Source organism: Musca domestica, unplaced genomic scaffold, assembly GCF_030504385.1.
Source record: "Musca domestica strain aabys unplaced genomic scaffold, Musca_domestica.polishedcontigs.V.1.1 33, whole genome shotgun sequence".
Taxonomy (NCBI): domain Eukaryota; kingdom Metazoa; phylum Arthropoda; class Insecta; order Diptera; family Muscidae; genus Musca; species Musca domestica.
The window spans coordinates 1836306-1854320 of record NW_026712312.1 but is presented as its reverse complement, the minus strand read 5'-3'; the positions used below and the strand labels follow the sequence as shown (position 1 = coordinate 1854320).

The following is an 18015-nucleotide window of genomic DNA, read 5'->3' as shown; positions in this document are numbered from 1 at the left end:
ACCAGAAGGAGTGGGCCAATATATTCCATCTTCATACCAGACCAGGGGCTAATAAATATATTGTGATGTCTGTAGTTTGAAGTCAATCGGACTCTTAAATCACATTTTAAGTGTTATAATTTTTCAAAATTTTGATCTTTTCTGGGAAACGTACTTGATGGAGTGAACTGATATTGTCCTGAACTAGCGCTGATGCAAGTGTTAGGATTTGCAAAGTTGGAGCAAAATCAGAGTATCCTTTCTCTTCCTATGCAGTAAATTATTTTCTTTGAAAATGTTGACATTTTATGTGGGAGGTACCAGAATTAATTGTCCATCTCCGAACTGGATCTAAGTTTGATAATAATATTACGATGTACCAAGTTTGGACCAATTCGGATACTCCCGTCGAGAGTTATCGTGCGCACCAACCAGCCCGACAGATAGAAGGACGGACGGACATGGTTAGATCGAGTCCGAATGTTCTGAAACGGATTTGGTCCAAAGAGACCTAGGGTCTAAAACTGTTATTTCGATGAGGCACGTTTTGGCCGTATCAATTGATAAATACCCTCTATAGCTATATGCTGAGGGTTTAAAATTCAGAGAATGTTTTTAAGATTTTTTTTTTTGGGTCTTAACAAATCGTTTTTTGTTCTTTTGGTCGGAGTTGACTCTCGACTACATATCCTTACCTCCCAACTTGTTGTTTTTGTAACAGTTATTCATGGTGTGTATGGGTACCTGCTAAACTCGTTCTAACCCCAATACGAATTGAGACGACTGCACCATCTTGAACGCAATTGCGCCAAAACTCCCTGGTTTGTGTAAGCAGCCGACGTTCTTCAGCTGCAATGGATGGGGGTGGACTCCGAGAACGGTATTCACGTTATAATTGTTGATGTCATCTCTGACTGCTTCCGTATGAATGCCTCTCATCAGACCTGCCTGATAGGCTTCTTGATCTAGAGGCTCTTATCTTGTAACGTTGGATCCCATGTCCTTCCTGACACGCCTGGGTGGGGGAGTATTATCCACCAAATGATGGTTTGGATGACTCCCAAGATAACACCCAAGCAAGTACTGCAACGAAAGCATATGGTTATGCTGACATGACATACGGGAAGCACCTTGCCCTCCTCATGTAGATGGTAAACTAGTGTCATGAGAAAGCACCCTGTCACAGTTCTCAGGGGAGCATTCTGGGAGGTCGCAGCCCACACTGGAGCCGCATAGCTGAGTACACCCCGATCTAATGCGTTATAAACGCTGTCAACAAGGTCTTCTTGTCCGCACCCCAAAGTGCTTTCGGCTTGTTCCTACTTTTCATCTTGTCACAGATAGCTGGGGCTTATGCGGACGACTTGAACATGCTGTCGATTTTGACCCCTAGAAACATATAGTTGACTATGCAACGTTTCAAACTTGACCGGAGGGTAGTTCTCTTTAGGTCCTCAAACCGTATCAAACGTCAAGTGCCTTTGATAAGTCAAGGGCTATCAACACTGTTCTGTGACACGGCTCTGCTGGGGAGGAGTAGAGCCTCAAGAGCTTTTGCTTTTGCTGGCCTGTATGATTCGCCTTTGCCGGCATCTTTGTCTGGCCTCGAATGATATGTGTGGATATGGCGTGTAATGCTGTTGTGGTTCTGTATTGTGAACGGGATCCGTGGTGTTGTTTGGCAACTGGATAGCTTCTCTGATGCTGGGGAGGAGTAAAGCCTCAAGAGCTTTTGTTGGCCTGTATGATTCGCCTTTGCCGGCATCTTTGACTGGCTTCAGTAGCAGGACCACCCGGCCCATTTTCCAGGCACGATGTGGGTGGCTAGCGATAGGTTGAGAATTTTTGTCAGGTACTCAATTCCCGGGGTATCCAGCTATTTCAACATTACCATTGAGATTTCGTCGATGACCAAAGCTTCGGATGGCTTAGAGTTTCGAAAGACATTTGCAACAGTACCCATCGTTACCTGTGGTGTTACCTCCTCGGCGGGAAGAGATCCGTTACGACGTAGTAATCTTCGCTTCGCTCTATCGCTCTCACAGTGCTCGACAAATTGTGGGTTAAAATATTTAGCGCACCTCTTACCACCTTGAGCGCATTCGGTGGCATCTTTGGATATCAAAAGTATTAAAAATGCGATACTTCATGATTCCCTAAATTTCCTCTCGATTTTCAGAATTTAAAAAATCTACTTTTAACTTACATTTTTCCATGAGTGTAGCAAAGCTTTAAGCCAAACGCAATGCATTTCTGAGAAAACGAAAGCAATCGCATCACTTCTGAGCGTATAAATAAGCCATCACATAATGCACGACTTCCACAACGATTCAATTCGAATAACAATTAAAATCGAGCGGGGATTTTTTCCACAAGACCCAAACGGAGAGATAAGAAACGTAATGGGGATTGGGTATTTTAAAGCAAGTTTTTACGGCGTGTTGATAGTGGCATTGGCCTGCCATGCTGCAGACAAAACAATTATCATGGAGACCACATTGGGCGCCATCAAGGGCGTGGAAATGGAAACTCGTTTGGGCAACAAGTTTTGGTCATTTCGTGGCATACGTTATGCTGAACCTCCCGTGGGCGAGTTGCGTTTTCAAAATCCCCAGCCAGTGAGGGCATGGAAGCCACAAATCTTTGATGCCACCGAAGATGGGCCAATGTGTCCACAAATAACCGAAACACGAAGAGCAATGCTCTCCGAAGATTGTCTACGTCTAAATGTTTATACCAGATCCCTGAACTCATCGGAACATTTGCGACCGGTTATTGTGTATTTACATCCTGGCGGATTTTATTTATTCTCTGGCATAAGTCTGGATGCAGGTGGCCAAAATTTTCTCGATCGTGATATTGTTTTGGTAACCCTAAATTATCGTCTGGGTTCATTGGGTTTCTTGGCGCTGGGTAATGAACAGGCCCCAGGAAATATGGGTCTCAAAGATCAAGTTATGGCTCTGCGTTGGGTACAACAATATGTGAGGAGATTTGGTGGAGATCCAAGTTCGGTTACATTGTGGGGCTATAGTGCGGGAGCAATGAGTGTTGGCCTGCACATGATGTCCCCCATGCAGCAGCAATCAGACAGATTTGGCAGAAAGACAGGCGAAATTGTTGAAGTGTTCTGTGCAACCCAAGCAGGATATGTTGAGGTGTTTGAAAGAGGTGAGTTTAACATCATTTTTTGTTTTGGGAAAATATTTCAGTTAAGCGATCATGACCGTAGGACACTCCTTCGTCGCGTAGTTTTACTGGCAGCTCTACGTTGTGGAATTTCTCTTGTATTCCAGGAATTGTTCCACCATCCTATTTAAGCGCATTTCTTATAATGAAAACGTCGATCCGGCTGAATTCTATAGAATTATAAATGCTTCTGTTGGACAGTCGCCTGTAAATTCCGCTGTCATCAATTATTGGCCTTATTCTTAGACACGATGCCAAGATCCTTCTTTGCTTTGAGCTGGAGATCCATCAGCTCAAGTGGCAAAGGAGTAGGTTATTATGAACCGGATTACTTGCTTGTAGATAAGCAGTTACGTTATAGATGATCCTGCTGAGCAGTCACCAGTAAATTCCATTGGCCTCATTCCTAAACACGGCGCCAAAATCCCTTCCTTATCCTTATTTTCTCAATTTTCGACGAAGATAGATAAGCAGTTTAACATCCAGAACATGATAGATGTTGCTGTTTGGTGGTCATCGTCGGCCTCATTCCTCATTCCATATCCTTTGCCTTTTCTCCTTGCATCCGGAATAGCCATATTTTTGATTATTGACAGGACACAGATCACGTGACGGCAGAAGTATAATATGTTGTGCAGGGTGATTCCAAGATATTTCATGCTATCAGAAGTGCTAATTAGTTCGTCACCAACCTCGATTGTAGGTACGCATCTTGCTCTTTGCTGTAGATTGTGGTTTGTCTTTGTAAACCACAGATATGCACTTTCCAACGTTGAGGCCAATTGACCATTTTTAAGTAGTCGTTGGGAGAATCCTTTCCACTGTGCTTCCGAAACGGCATCGTAGTATCGATAAAATATCATCGGCGTACATTAGCAGTAATCCTTCTTAAGGCGGTTTAGGGATGTCGCTAACAAATATGTTGTAAAAGACCGGTCTCAGCAGTGATCCCTGAGGAACCCTAGCTTTTACCAGTCGTTGCCTAGACAGTTTATTATCAACTCTAACCCCAAAGACTCCATCCAGGAGAAATCGAATTCAAACGATTGAAATTTGTAGAAAATGCCATGATTGGCATCAAAGGCTTTTGTTGTATCAAAGGCTTTGGTGAGGTCCAAATTGCAATTGTACCATTATGGTCTTGAATCCTTCTGTGATATATGTTGTGTACAGGTAGCTAGGGCATGGGTTGTAGGGCATTTTTGCTCTGGCAGTCATTTAATATCCTTCTCTCTTCGATGAACCGTTTGATTCGGTGCAGTAGGAAGTGTTCAAGCAGCTTTTCAAATGGCCTAAGCTTAAGGCTTAAGTTTTACATCTGCCCAGGGCTTAGGAATTGGTACCGCTAGTGCCTCCTTCCAGGTAATTGGGAAATAGCCAATGCTTATATTATGAAGAAAGGGATGATGGCCTCGTCAGCATTCTTTACAACAATGTAAGGGACTTTATCGATGCCACAAGACTTCTTCAGTGCCCTTCTTGCTATTGTGGATCCGACCATATCTGGATCAAGAAAACCATGTTCCTCCTAGCGATGTGGATTGATGGAAGACCCATCGGCTTTGAGTTCGTTGCCGAAATCAACAGTGTCCGATTCAATCTTCTTTCCACTAAGCTTTCGTAACGACATCGTATCACCAATAAAATGCCATCGTCATACATTAGCAGTAATCCTCCTTTATCCTATTGCCCGTAGTTGCTCCGATAGTTTGTCATCAACTCTAAGCCGAAAGACTCTATCCTAGCGGAAGTTTGGTACCATTTGACAGATTTGTCCATTGAATCCAAACGATTGAATTTTGTATAAAATGCCAAGTTGTCATACCGTATCAAGGCTCTGGTGAGGTCTAGACCATTTTGGCCTTGAAACGACGAATCTTGCAAAGACTGCTAGGGCATGGTTTTTATAGTGTTTTGGTTGATTCGGCTCAGTGGGAAGTGTTCAAGCAGCTTCCCAAAGAGCGATAACATGGACATCGGTTTATAGCTTCCCCTACAGGTTGCATATGCTCCGGGCTTAGGAATTGGTATCACTAGTTCCGCCTTCCAGGCTATTGGGAAATAAACGATGTTGAGGCAATTGCCTTTTCTACAGTAATCTCAGAGATGCCACAAGACTTCTTCGGTTCACTTCTTGCTATAGTTGATCCACTGCTTTGTTGACCAGATCGCGGAAGGAATTGTCTATTATTTTCTCGGACAAGTCATCAGCCCTGTGTATGGCCTATCAAGATCTTAGCTTTTTGTATGTTATCCGAGGTAAACCTACCATCATTGTTTAAGATTCCTTTCATTGGCTGCCGAAATGCTTGGCCAGTGGCTCTTTTGGCCTGTCCATACGTTTTCCAAGGAGCGATATTTTTCGTGAAAAATAATGAATTGTTTGATTGTTATGCATAGGTTCCTTATGGCGGCCTTTAGAATTGGATAGCGATCAGGATATGTTGTGCGTTTAAGGATTGTCCGTAGCCTTTTCAGTTCGGCGATAAATATCAGAATTTTGGGGTGGAAGATCTCCAAGAAAACGACTCCTGACTTTCCGGGTTGGTACGTTTTTTTTGATGGCCGAACCAAATATGGATCGTAGGTCATTTACACATGTAATATTTCTGTCCACGGGAAGGATGTGCTCCTTTAGTCCCTCCTGTATTTTTCGTCTATAACAGGGAATCCTTATTCTTTTAAAGGCCCCGGCGTTCTCAGGAAAAATGCGATAAGTGATCATCGTTGTTAGTTATGTCTGGACGGCCCTAGTGTTGGATACAGATCAAGGTTTGGGCAGCTGTTGAGGAAAGAGTGTAGAGAACGTACTCTTCCTCTCCAGTCGATTAACTATATCGCTAAGGTCAGCTGTATTGAAGTCCGCCTGCGGATTGGATGGATTTTTACAGTCACAAAATAAAAACCAACTTTTTATAACCAGAAACCCATGCTGGACTTTGTGGACACTGCCCTTGGCATGTTCGAGTTCGAACTGAATCCTGGCCTAAATTGGATGCCTGTTGTGGAGAAAAGTGGTTGTCAGGAGAAATTCCTTACAGAAGATCCCTTCAAAGCCATGTTAAATGGCCATATACACAGGGTGCCTCTTATCACAGGGATAACAGAATATGAATTCTATTATGGAGCCTATGGTAAAATACATCTTCAAAAAACAAAAAAAAAAATATAATCTAACAGATCCCAATTTTTCCACAGACAGTCTGCGCAATGAAACGGAACGTCGCCGTTTTAACGAAGACTTTTCGAAATATGCTCCCATTTATTTCTTCTACGAACGTGAGACACCCAATTCCCAGCGCATAAGTGAAGAGATTCGTTCGTTTTATTTTCAAAATACAAGCTTGGAATTTCCTCAGTCCCTGGATCGGATGGGAGAATTGTATGCTGATGTTGTGGGTTTTGAAAATCATCGTTTCTTGAATATGTTCTCGAAATATATTCCCGTCTATAGCTACCTCTTTACGTACAAGGGGCGTTATAGCACCTTTAGAAATCCGGAAACTAATCAGACTTATGGTGAGTATGAAATGTGCTTTCAATCTAAAAAATTCTCTGAGGTTGGAAATCAGTTCCCATCTCATTTTTTCAAGGCATGCTAATGTTCTACTGAGGATGAATTATCTTTTGGAGATATTCTATATATAAAAACCCTCTGAAAGTGTTCTGTATGCAGATGGCATTCTGGCAGAACTCTCTACATCAACGAGATTTTCTCTAATAAAAGACAATATAGAAGTATTTTTTGAATAGAATACCTTTTGGATGTGTTCTATGCATAAAACATCCCTCGAAGGACTTCTATGGAGAGAAGTCCCAAGAGGGGCTTTTGTGCGGGGAAGGCGATGAAAATTTATTTATGTAGAGGGCCTTCTATGTAGACCTTCAGAAGGTCTTCTATTTGGAAAAGTCGTCGAAAATGTATTTTATGAAGAGTAGATGTCAAGAAGGTCTTCTATGTAGACGACCTCGAGAAGGCCTTCTGGGGAGGTAAGATATCAAGAAGGTATTCTCTGTGCCTTCAAAAATTCTCCTATCGTCAAAAACCGCTTCTACATAGAGAAGACTTGAAGAAGGTTTTCCATTAAGTGGAGATTTCTAGAAGTTTTTCTGTGTAGAGAAGATGTCGAACAGGACTTCTACTTAGGCCTTTTGAGGAAGGAAGATATCATGAAGCTATTTTGTGTAGAGAAGACCTCGAGAAAGCATTTAAAAGTTCCCCCATATAGGGAATACCTCCAGAAGGCCTTCTATGTAGAGAAGTCTTCAAAAACATATTCTATATAGAGAAGACTTCCAGAAGGTTTTCCATGAAGAGGAGATTTCCAGACCATACAGAGAAGACATCGAACATGCCTTCTACGTAGAGAGATATGTGTAGAGAAGAACTATAAATATACGATAAATACCTCGAGACAGTCTTCCATAGATAGATGACCTTGATAAAATCACCAGAAGTTATTCTCTTTAATGAACGAATCGGCAAGGTATTTTCTTCATTGACGCCTCAAGATGAGCTCTCATCTATAGAAGCTCTTCAACAGGTCCTCCATTTGTAAAAATCTCTTGAAGAAGGAATTGAGGTCTTCCATTTTTAAAAGATCTTGGGAAAGTCATTAATTCTTAGTAGATCTCCAGAATGTCTATTATTCATAGGAAAAAAAGTCTTCTGAATATCGGAAACCACTTGAGTCTCTCTAACCTCTAGCTTATAGAAGACCGCGAGACAGCCTTCCATATCTTCAAAAAAATCACTTCTCTTTAATGATCGGAATGGAGAAGATCTTATCTTTATTAAGGTCTCGAGAAAGTCTTGCATTGAAATAAGACCTCTAAAGGTCTTCCTTTCATAGAAGGCCTCAAGATGATCTCTCATCTATAGAAGGTCTGTAACAGGTTTTCCATTTGTAAACAAATCTCTTGGGCTTCTTATTTTTTAAAGTTCTCTAGAAGGTAATATGTATAAAGAAGTCTAATGAAGGTTTTTTTTTTTTTTATTGAAGTCCTCGAGAAGATCGTGTTTAAGATCTTCTATTCATATAGGACCTCTAAAAGATCTTCTATACAGACCTCGAGAAGGCATTCAAAAGTTCACCTATATAGGGAATACCTTCAGAAGACCTTCTATGTAGAGAAGTCGTCAAAAACATCTTCTATATAGATAAGACTTCCAGAAGGTTTTCCATGAAGAGGAGATTTCCAGAAGGTCTTCTATGTAGAGAAGACGTCGAACATGCCTTCTACGTAGAGAGACATCCAGATGGTCTTCTGTGAAGATAAGAACTTCAACTCCTGAGCTCTACGTAGAGAATACTTCAAAAAGGTCATATGTGTAGAAAAGCCTGCTCAACATAGAGGACCTAGAGCCAAATGCCTTTTCAACGCCTTTTTTGTCAGAAGACAAAGCAGTAGACAACTTTGGACAGAGGAACTTCCAAAGCTCTCCAAGAAGACTCTTTTTAAAAAAAATATATAAGTTTTCCGTCTGTAAGGAAAAAAATAATATTTCCGATTTTTCCGAGGCATAAAACCTCTACTTCAATTTATCTGTAGTTGCAAGGCTTTCAAAAATCACAAATGCAGTCAATGCGCAGTTTCTACACACAATTTACTTCGAGTCTAATTATGGCTATTTATATATTCCTCACCTTAGTTTTGAAGGGTATAAATGACTGGTTTCTTTGTCCAACACCCGACAGAAGTAAAACAAGTTGAGAATAGTCAAGACCACAAAACTAGAATTGAAAAGAAAAAATGTTAATAATCGGAATTATTTTCAAAATATTTGCACCACTCACCATTTCGATATGTATAACAGCCTCCGAGTTAATAACCGTCCAAACGTCACTGGGCGCTATCAAAGGTTTGCAAATGCAGTCGCGTTTGGGCCAAAAGTTTTGGTCATTTCGTGGCATACGTTATGCCGAAGCCCCGGTTGGGGAGTTGCGTTTCAAAAATCCCCAACCAGTTAAACCCTGGAAACCCCAACTTTTCGATGCCACCCAAGATGGACCAATTTGTCCTCAGGTAACGGTGAATCGGACATGGCTATCGGAAGATTGTTTGCGTCTAAATGTCTATAGCCGCCAAGTGAATGGTGTAAATCAATTAAAACCGGTTATTATGTATTTACATCCGGGCGGTTTCAGTGCCTTCTCGGCCATAAGTGCCTATGCAGGGCCCCAATATCTCATGGATCGTGATGTGGTTTTGGTAACGGTAAATTATCGTCTAGCTTCATTGGGCTTTATGGCCACTGGTACATCGGATGCTCCCGGCAATATGGGTTTGAAGGACCAAGTTATGGCTTTACGTTGGATCCAGTCAAATATTGAGACATTTGGTGGCAATCCAAATTCGGTGACCTTGTGGGGTTATAGTGCCGGCAGTATTAGTGTGGGCCTACACATGTTATCGCCCATGTCGAGGGGTTTATTCCATCGTGCCATAATGCAAAGTGCCTCACCATTGGCTCAATTTCGTTATCGCACAAATCAAATGGAGTTGGCCGAGCGCCAGGCCAGGCTATTGGAATGTCCCGTGAAACCTGTAAAGGAAATGGTGAGGTGTATGAGAGGGGTAAGTAATGTTTATGTTTTGTTTTTGTGTAGAAGGGCCTCAGGCCGTCTATATTTAAAGGGTGCCGAAAGATACTCAATTTAAATATAAAGTCCGTCCTTTAGAGGTTTTCTATAAAATAGAGGAAATTCGAGGTCGTTTCTATAAATAGAATAACTTGAAGAAATCGTTTGTAGGTCTTCCTTAAATAGTATAGCCTCCAGAGTCCTTCCATAATAAAGGACCACCCAGATATCAAATATTAGAGCCTCTAGAGGTCATATATAAATAGAACCCCTTCTGCAGATGTACCCTGAGAGGAAGAGTTCATCTGTCTAAATATAAAAATCAGGTCTTACAGAGGTTTTCAATAATCAGAAAAACTTTTAGAGATTTATTCTAAACGGAGGACCTTCAAAGGACTATAAATGGAAGTCTTTTCCGAGACTTACTCTAAACATAAATCCCCTTGAGACTCTTTTATTTATAGAAAACCTCTATTTACAGGTGACTTATAAAAGATCTTATAATAATAGAAGACTTTAAGAGTGTATCCGATTTATAGAAGACCCTGAGAAGACCCTCCATATTAAGTAGGACTTGAGATTTTCCATGTTTAAATATCTTGAAAAAGTCATTATTTTGGAGTAGATTTCCAGAAGGTCTTTCATTCGCAGAAAAAGGTCTGCTGTATGTCGGATACCTCTAGAATTTCTCTCAAACACCTGTAGCTTGTAGAAGACCTCGAGACAGTCTTCCATGGATAGATGCGCTTCATAAAATCACTGGAAGTTCTTCTCTTTAATGAGGAAATCGAGAAGGCATTTTCTTCATTGAAGAAGGCCTTGTATTGAAAAAAAAAAAAAAAACTCGAGAAGGTCTTGCATTGGACAAAGACCTTTAATGACCTTCCTTACATAGGAGACCTCAAGATGATCCTCGTATATTTATAGAAGACCTCTAATTTTTATTTATAGAAGCCTCTGAGAGTGTGTTCGGTTTATAGAAAGCCTTGAGAAGAGTCTTAATTTCAAGAAGGACTTGAGGCCTTCCATTTTTAAAACATTTTGGGGAAGTCATTAATTTGGAGTAGATCTTCAGAAACATTTTTTCTGTACATCGGAAAGCTTATAGAATACCTCGAGACAGTCTTCCATGGATAGACGACCTTGATAAAATCACCAGAAGTTTTTCTCTTTAATGAGCGAATCTTCAAGGTATTTTCTTCATTGAAGACCTCGAGAAGGTCTTACAATGAATGAAGACTTCTGAAAGCCTGTCTTACATAAGATGCCTCAAGATGATCTCTCATCTATAGAACTCCAACAGGTCTTCCATTTGTAAAAAATCTCTTGAAGAAGTGATTGAGGCTTTCCATTTTTAAAAGATCTTGGGAAAGTAATTAATTCTAACTAGATCTCCAGAATGTCTTCTATTTATAGAAAAAAGTCTTCTATATATCGGAAACCAGTCGGAAACAGTCTTCCATGTCTTGAAAAAAAGACTTATCTTTAATGATCGAAATGGAGAAGGTATTATCTTTATTAAGGCCTCTAGTTTTTGCATTGAAAGAAGACCTCTGAAGGCCTTCCTTCCATAGAAGGCTTCAAGATGATCTCTCATCTATAGAAGGCTCGAAACAGGTCTTCCATTTGTAAAAATCTCTTGGGCTTCTTATTTTTTAAAATTCTTTAAAAGGTAATCTGTATAAAGAAGTCTAATGACGGCTTTTTTATTGAAGTCCTCGAGAAGTTCGTGTAGAAAATCTTTTATTCATATAAGACCTCTAAGAGCTCTTCTATACATGGAAGATCTTTACAAGGACTACTAGAAGGACTTTTGTTTATAAAAGACATCAAAAACACCTTACGTTCCAGAAGACCTTAAGAAGATCTCCAATTTATAGAAGTGGCTGAGAAAGTTTAAAATTTTGAGTAGATCTCTAAAGCTCTTCCATTTATAGAACACCTCTAAAATGTCATATATTTATAGAGAACCTCTCAAAGGTGTTTCTTTTCAATTTCAGTGGGCAACCTCTAGGAGTTCTTCTGCTTACAGAGGTGTCCTTTGCTATAGTGTATTTTTAAGAAGACTTTAAAAAGGTCTTCTTTGTATGAAAGACCACCTGAATTTCTTCTTCTTATTTAAGATTTCGGAAAGGTCTTATATTCGGAAGAGATGTTTAGAAGGTAGAAACTTTAAAAAGGTCTTCTTTGTATGAAAGACCACCTGGATTTCTTTTTATTATTTAAAATTTCGGAAAGTTCTTATATTCGGAAGAGATGTTTAGAAGGTAGAGAAGATCTCCTAAAGATCGTCTCAATTTTTTTTCTATATCCTTTTTTTGATTATAGAAACCCATGCTAAGCTTTGTGGATACTCTGGAGAAAATGTTCGAATTGGAATGGGTTCCCGGCCTCAACTGGATGCCGGTGGTGGAACCAAATGCCGGGCAAGAAAGGTTTCTGCTAGAAGACCCCTATAAAACCATGTTGGATGGTAACATCAATCGGGTACCTCTAATAGCTGGTGTCACCGAATATGAATTCTATTACTCGGCATATTGTAAAAGTGGCGCCCAATTAATTTTGCAATTTGTTATTAATTTTTTATCTAACATTTTAATAGATACCCTACACAATGCCACCCAACGTCAACGTTTCAATCTGGATTTTGAAAAATATCTTCCCATTTATTTTTTCTATGAGCGCGATACTCCAAAATCCCATACCATCAGCCAAGCAATGCGTTCGTATTATTTGAAGAATAAGACTTTGGAATTTCCACAATCGATGCCATCGTTTGGCCGAATGTTTACCGATTTGATGTGCTTCGAATATCATCGTTTTGTGCAAATGATTTCGAAACATGTTCCGGTCTATAGTTATCTTTTTCGTTACACGGGGCGTTATAGTCATTTTAGAGATCCTGATACAAATCGTACTTATGGTGAGTTTTTTTATCGAAATTAAATGAATGTAAAGGGGATAGTTTCCTAGTTTTAAAGGGCGAGATGAAAAAACTGTAACTAACTTCAGACTGCTGTAATTTCTAAGCCACTCGTCCGACAGCTGTTAAAATGATTCCAGTGACAGCTTATTATATTGTTTACAAGCGTACAAAAGGATTTTGGTGCGAATTTTCCAGAAAAAAAAGTTATTCGTGATGGAATTCTAGCGTGATAGCAGGAATGGTTCAAAAAGTAAAGAAGCGACTTGATCGAAACCCGTGTAGCAGTGGCCGAAAAATGGCTCGTGAGCTGAACATAGCCAATATTCCATTCGGCAAATATTGAAAAATGAGCTCGGAGTAAAGCCATTGGAATTCGAAAAGGTGCAAAAACTTAACCGCAACAGAAAGAAAATAAACTCAAAAGAGCTAAAGAGTGGCTTCGTTTGGCCGAAAGTAATGAAGTGCCGATGGTCGCTCTCCGCTCGTATTAGTCTACCGTGACATCAAAATAAATGCCGAATATTATCGCGATAATATTATGGAGGGTGTATTAAAGCCTTGGGCACGCAAACATTTTGGCCGCAAACCTTGGACATTTCAACAGGACTCAGTAGCATCGCACTCAGCACGCGCCACCCAAGAATGGTTACACAATGAGGTTCCCCGCTTCATTTCCAGCGCACAGTGGCCACCAAAATCTCCGGATACCAATCCATTGGACTATTGTGTCTGGAGTATTTTGGAAAGCAAGATTGGCACTAAAAAATACCAAAGTGTCGATTATCTCAAGCAAGCGTTCGCCGGGAATGGGCCAAAATACCGCAGAGCAACATTCGGGCAGCGTGACACGGTTTCATTGGCCGTTTGAAGGCCATAATTCGTGCCAAAGGTGACCAATTCGAATAAATCTAAACTTATTCTAAAATTTGATGCTATTTCCGGCTAGGGAGTACCGAAGGGCCATAAGAGAATAAATTGGACGATTTGTTTAAGTTTTGACAGAATCATAAATCCTTAATTATCAATGCTCCATTGCAGAATGTATAGGAATATTCAAATTTTACCATTTTTGCAAATTTTTACTAAGAATGCGCTCGTTTTTACCTAAAAACTTAGGAAAACTTTTAGAGAACTTTAAGTGAAACCCACAAAAATTGCATCCATTTTTCTAGTATTTTTTTTTATTCAAATGAAATAATTATGAAATAATTCGAATTAGAATTGGAATAAATGGAATTACAAATGGTAAATTCCATATTACAAATGGAAATCTCGAATTACAAATGAAATATTACGAATTACATGAATGATTCGATCCATTCTTCAAGTAATTTTTATTCGAATTTCTAATGGAATAATTATGGAATAATTCGAATTCGAAAAATTGGAATTACAAAAGAAATGTTACGAATTACATGAATGATTCGAAATAATAACTAAAAAGTGCGTAGTTTTCCGTTCCCTGTACTTTGTGGACAAAGTAGCTCTCTCAGAGCGAAATTCACATTTCTTTCATTATTTTTCTCTCATGTATGGAAAAAATGTGTTAACTGCTATTGTGTCCAAAGCCAGAACCCCTAGACTTGTATATTTCATACAACTTATTCTCGAAATTGCTGAGATCAATATTCAATCTCATAAATATATTTCTTGATATATTTCATCCTTTTTTTTACTCCGTAGGTGCCATGCATCACGATGAACTTTGGTATTTATTCTATGTACCCCTGGCCACGCCCATGTTTTCACCAGCTGATCCGGAAAATAACACCATAGAACGTCTTACGAGAATATGGCAAGAATTTGCCCAGAAGGGGTACGTGTTTTTTTTTCAAAGCCAATAAAAAAAAATAAAAATCTTGGATTTTAATTTTAGAGATCCTAACAGTCAAACCGATCAATATTTGAAGAACATCCACTGGCCCACGTATGATCTGAGTAAAAAACAATATTTGGAGATTGGCAACGATTTAAAGATTAAATCGAATGGCATTTATCCGGAACGTATGGAACTCTGGGATCGTCTATTTCCCGTAGAGGATATGCTGATGAAGTGATTGTAATTCCATTTTTTTGTTGTAAAATTTTTATGAATAATTAAAAAATTGTTGGAATTTAATAAAACGTAGTGAAATATCAAAATATCAATATCAAAATACCGAAAAAAGGGAGGTGCCGTTATACATGGTGAGATGAAAAAACTGCAACAAAGTCAAATTTTATTGAATGAAAGCGAAAAATGTCGGAAATAGCATCAAATTTTAGAATAAGTTTAGATTTGTTCGAAATGGTCACCTTTGGCTCGAAATATTGCCTTCAAATGGCTAATGAAACCGTCACACGCTGTCTGAATGTTGCTCTGCGATATTTTGGCCCATTCCCGGTGAAGCACTTGTTTGAGGTAATCGACACTTTGGTATTTTTTAGTGCAAACCTTGCTTTCCAAAATACTCCAGACACAATAGTCCAATGGATTGGTATCCGGAGATTTTGGTGCCCATTGTGCGTTGGAAATGAAGCGAGGCACCTCATTTTGTAACCATTTTTGGATGGCGCGTGCTGAGAGCGATGGTGCTGAGTCCTGTTGGAATGTCCAAGGTCTGCCGCCAAAATGTTTGCGTGCTTTAAAACACCCTCCAGAATATTTTCGCGATAATATTCGCCATTTATTCTGATGCCACGGTCGATTAATACGAGCGGAGAGCGACCATCGGTTGTTATGGCAGTACACACCATCACCATGGCAGGCGCTTGAGTTCTGGTGGCCAACCGAAGGTGCACATTTTCAGCTAACCTCTTCGGCAACGAAGGTTTTCTCATCGGAGAAAACCAAATTCGGCAGTTCACCACTTTCGGCCAAGCGAAGCAACTCTTAAGCTCTTTTGATTCTATTTTCTTTCCGTTGCGGTGTAAGTTCTTGAACTTTTTGGAAGTTCAATAACTTAACCCCGAGCTCATTTTCCAATATTTGCTGAATGGAATATTTCGATATGTTCAGCTCACGAGCCATTTTTCGGCCACGGCCAACAAGTGCAAGAACTTACACCGCAACAGAAAGAAAATAGACAGTAAAGGACTAATGATTTTTGGTATAAGATGTTTGTAATGGATGCTACAGCCTAAGACGGAAAATTGTCTGTGCACGGCCACGTCTTCGTATATCCCCCATATAACGGTACCTCCCAATATTCGGTATTCTGGTGATTTTAGCGTCATTATTCACCTGAATTGCTTCAATTTAGGTATTTTTAGTTCGTAACAGATACTACAGCATATGACAGAAAATTGTCTGTGCAGGTTCACGTCTTCATACAGCCCCCACATAAACTTACCTCCCGATATTCGGTATTTTGATCATTTTAGCGACATTATTTACAGGAATTGTTTAAAATTTGGTATTTGAAGTTCTTAATGGATACTACAGCTTAAGAGAGAAAATTGTCTATGCAGGTCCAGGTCTTCGTATAGGCCCCACATATCAGTAGCTCCCTATATTCGGTATTTAGACGATTTTAGGTACAATTCCCACCGAAATTGTGTGAGATGTCGTATTTGAAGTTCGTAATGTATGCTACAGTCTGTGACAGAAAATTGTCTATGCTTAACAGAACAATGCCTATGTAGGTCCACGTCGTATACATCCCAATATAACGACTATATTCAGTGTTTCAAAAAAATTTAAACAAACATTTTTAAGGGTCTTATTTTTTGAACATTTCCAATTTGGAGGGTATTCAAAGTTCGACCCGGCCGAACTTACTGCTTTTTAACTTGTATGGTTTCTCTTAAATCTACAAAATTTTATGAACCAGTGCCAAACATTGAGAAAAACTCAAAATCTTATTAATGTATTTAGATTCGGAAAACAAATTATTCCTGTTTGCGATTTTTGCTCTTTTTGAGAAACATGCAAAAAAAAATTGGAAATATTTCGTGCAAAAGGGGTGGAAAACTAAAGTTATCACTATTCAAAACAGATTTTAATAAAATATTGTACTATGTTTCGTGAGGGGCCAGCGAATCTCTACCGGAAATTGCCGAAAAAAATGTTAAAAATATTCGTATTTTTGAAACGAATTGGCAGCAGTTTACTTCTTTTGACTTCATGGAAAATCTCGATTCGAAAAATGATTTCCTTAGAGAAAAAATCTATTTAAGAACTCATACATTGCTTCCAGATTGACATTTTTAATAATAATAATAATAATAATTTTTAATACAAAAATGACTTAAATATAATTTCGGCCAAAGAATTTACATTTGAAACCATTGAGCAGTGTTGAATTCTGATTTAAACAAATCGCAAATTAATTATAATCAATAAACTAACCACATACATAAATAAATTTATATCTCAACTAACCAAGTTCAATTGCAAATAAAAGTCATAATCAATTAATAGCCAATATTAAATGAAATTCGATCTATTGTTTACAGCTAAATAATGTGTTAGGTTCTTTTCATATTTAGCAGAGAGGTAAATTGGATTTTCCCAAGATATTTCGACGAATCAATAACAAGATTATTATTAGCAAGAAATTCTCTGACAATTGTGAGATTTGGAAATTGTAACAGGCACCTGAGGGAAATTCTAATGACTGATAAGAAATTCAATGAAGTTCATGAGGGGTTTAAATCGATGTGTCAAATGTGGACAACTTACTAAGAGCAATTCTCTTGGAATAGACGTCATTTTATTAATTTTTCTTAAAATAATTAAAATAGTATCAGTCGACAGATATATACCCCCAGCTTGAGTTATGATTATTCACACTGTTGACCCTTTATGGGGGGGGGGGTGTTCCAAAGCAGTTGGCCAATATTGAGCAATTCGTATCTGACCTAAGACTGATATAAATAAAACGTGGCAGATTTGGACTATATCGACTACTTCCTATACTTTATATGAGATATGCGTAAATTTTTGGAAAATCTGGAAATATGCGTGCAGTAACAGATATGGTGGAACGAGGTATTCCATTTTCATACTTCATTTAATACAGATAAAAATGTTGGTTTATGCAAAATTCGAAGGCAATCGAACCTTTAGGGTGAGATAAAAAAACTGCAACAAAGTCAAGCATCATATTTTTTTAATTTTATGGAATGAAAGCAAAAAAAGTCGGAAATAACATCAAATTTAAGAATAAGTTTAGATTTGTTCGAATTGGGCGCCTTTGGCACGAATTATGGCCTTCAAACGGCCAATGAAACCGTCACACGCTGCCCGAATGTTGCTCTGCGGTATTTTGGCCCATTCCCGGCGAAGCGCCGGGATCGAAAAATTGATCGAAAATTTGGTACTTTTTAGTGCCAACCTTCCTTTCCAAAATACTC

At 39.0% G+C, this 18015-nt stretch overlaps 1 pseudogene; it reads left to right on the top strand.

The window, feature by feature from the left end:
* Positions 1-2387: 2387 nt before the first annotated feature.
* Positions 2388-14750, top strand: LOC101887839 (carboxylic ester hydrolase-like; annotated as a pseudogene).
* The last annotated feature ends 3265 nt before the right edge of the window (positions 14751-18015 follow it).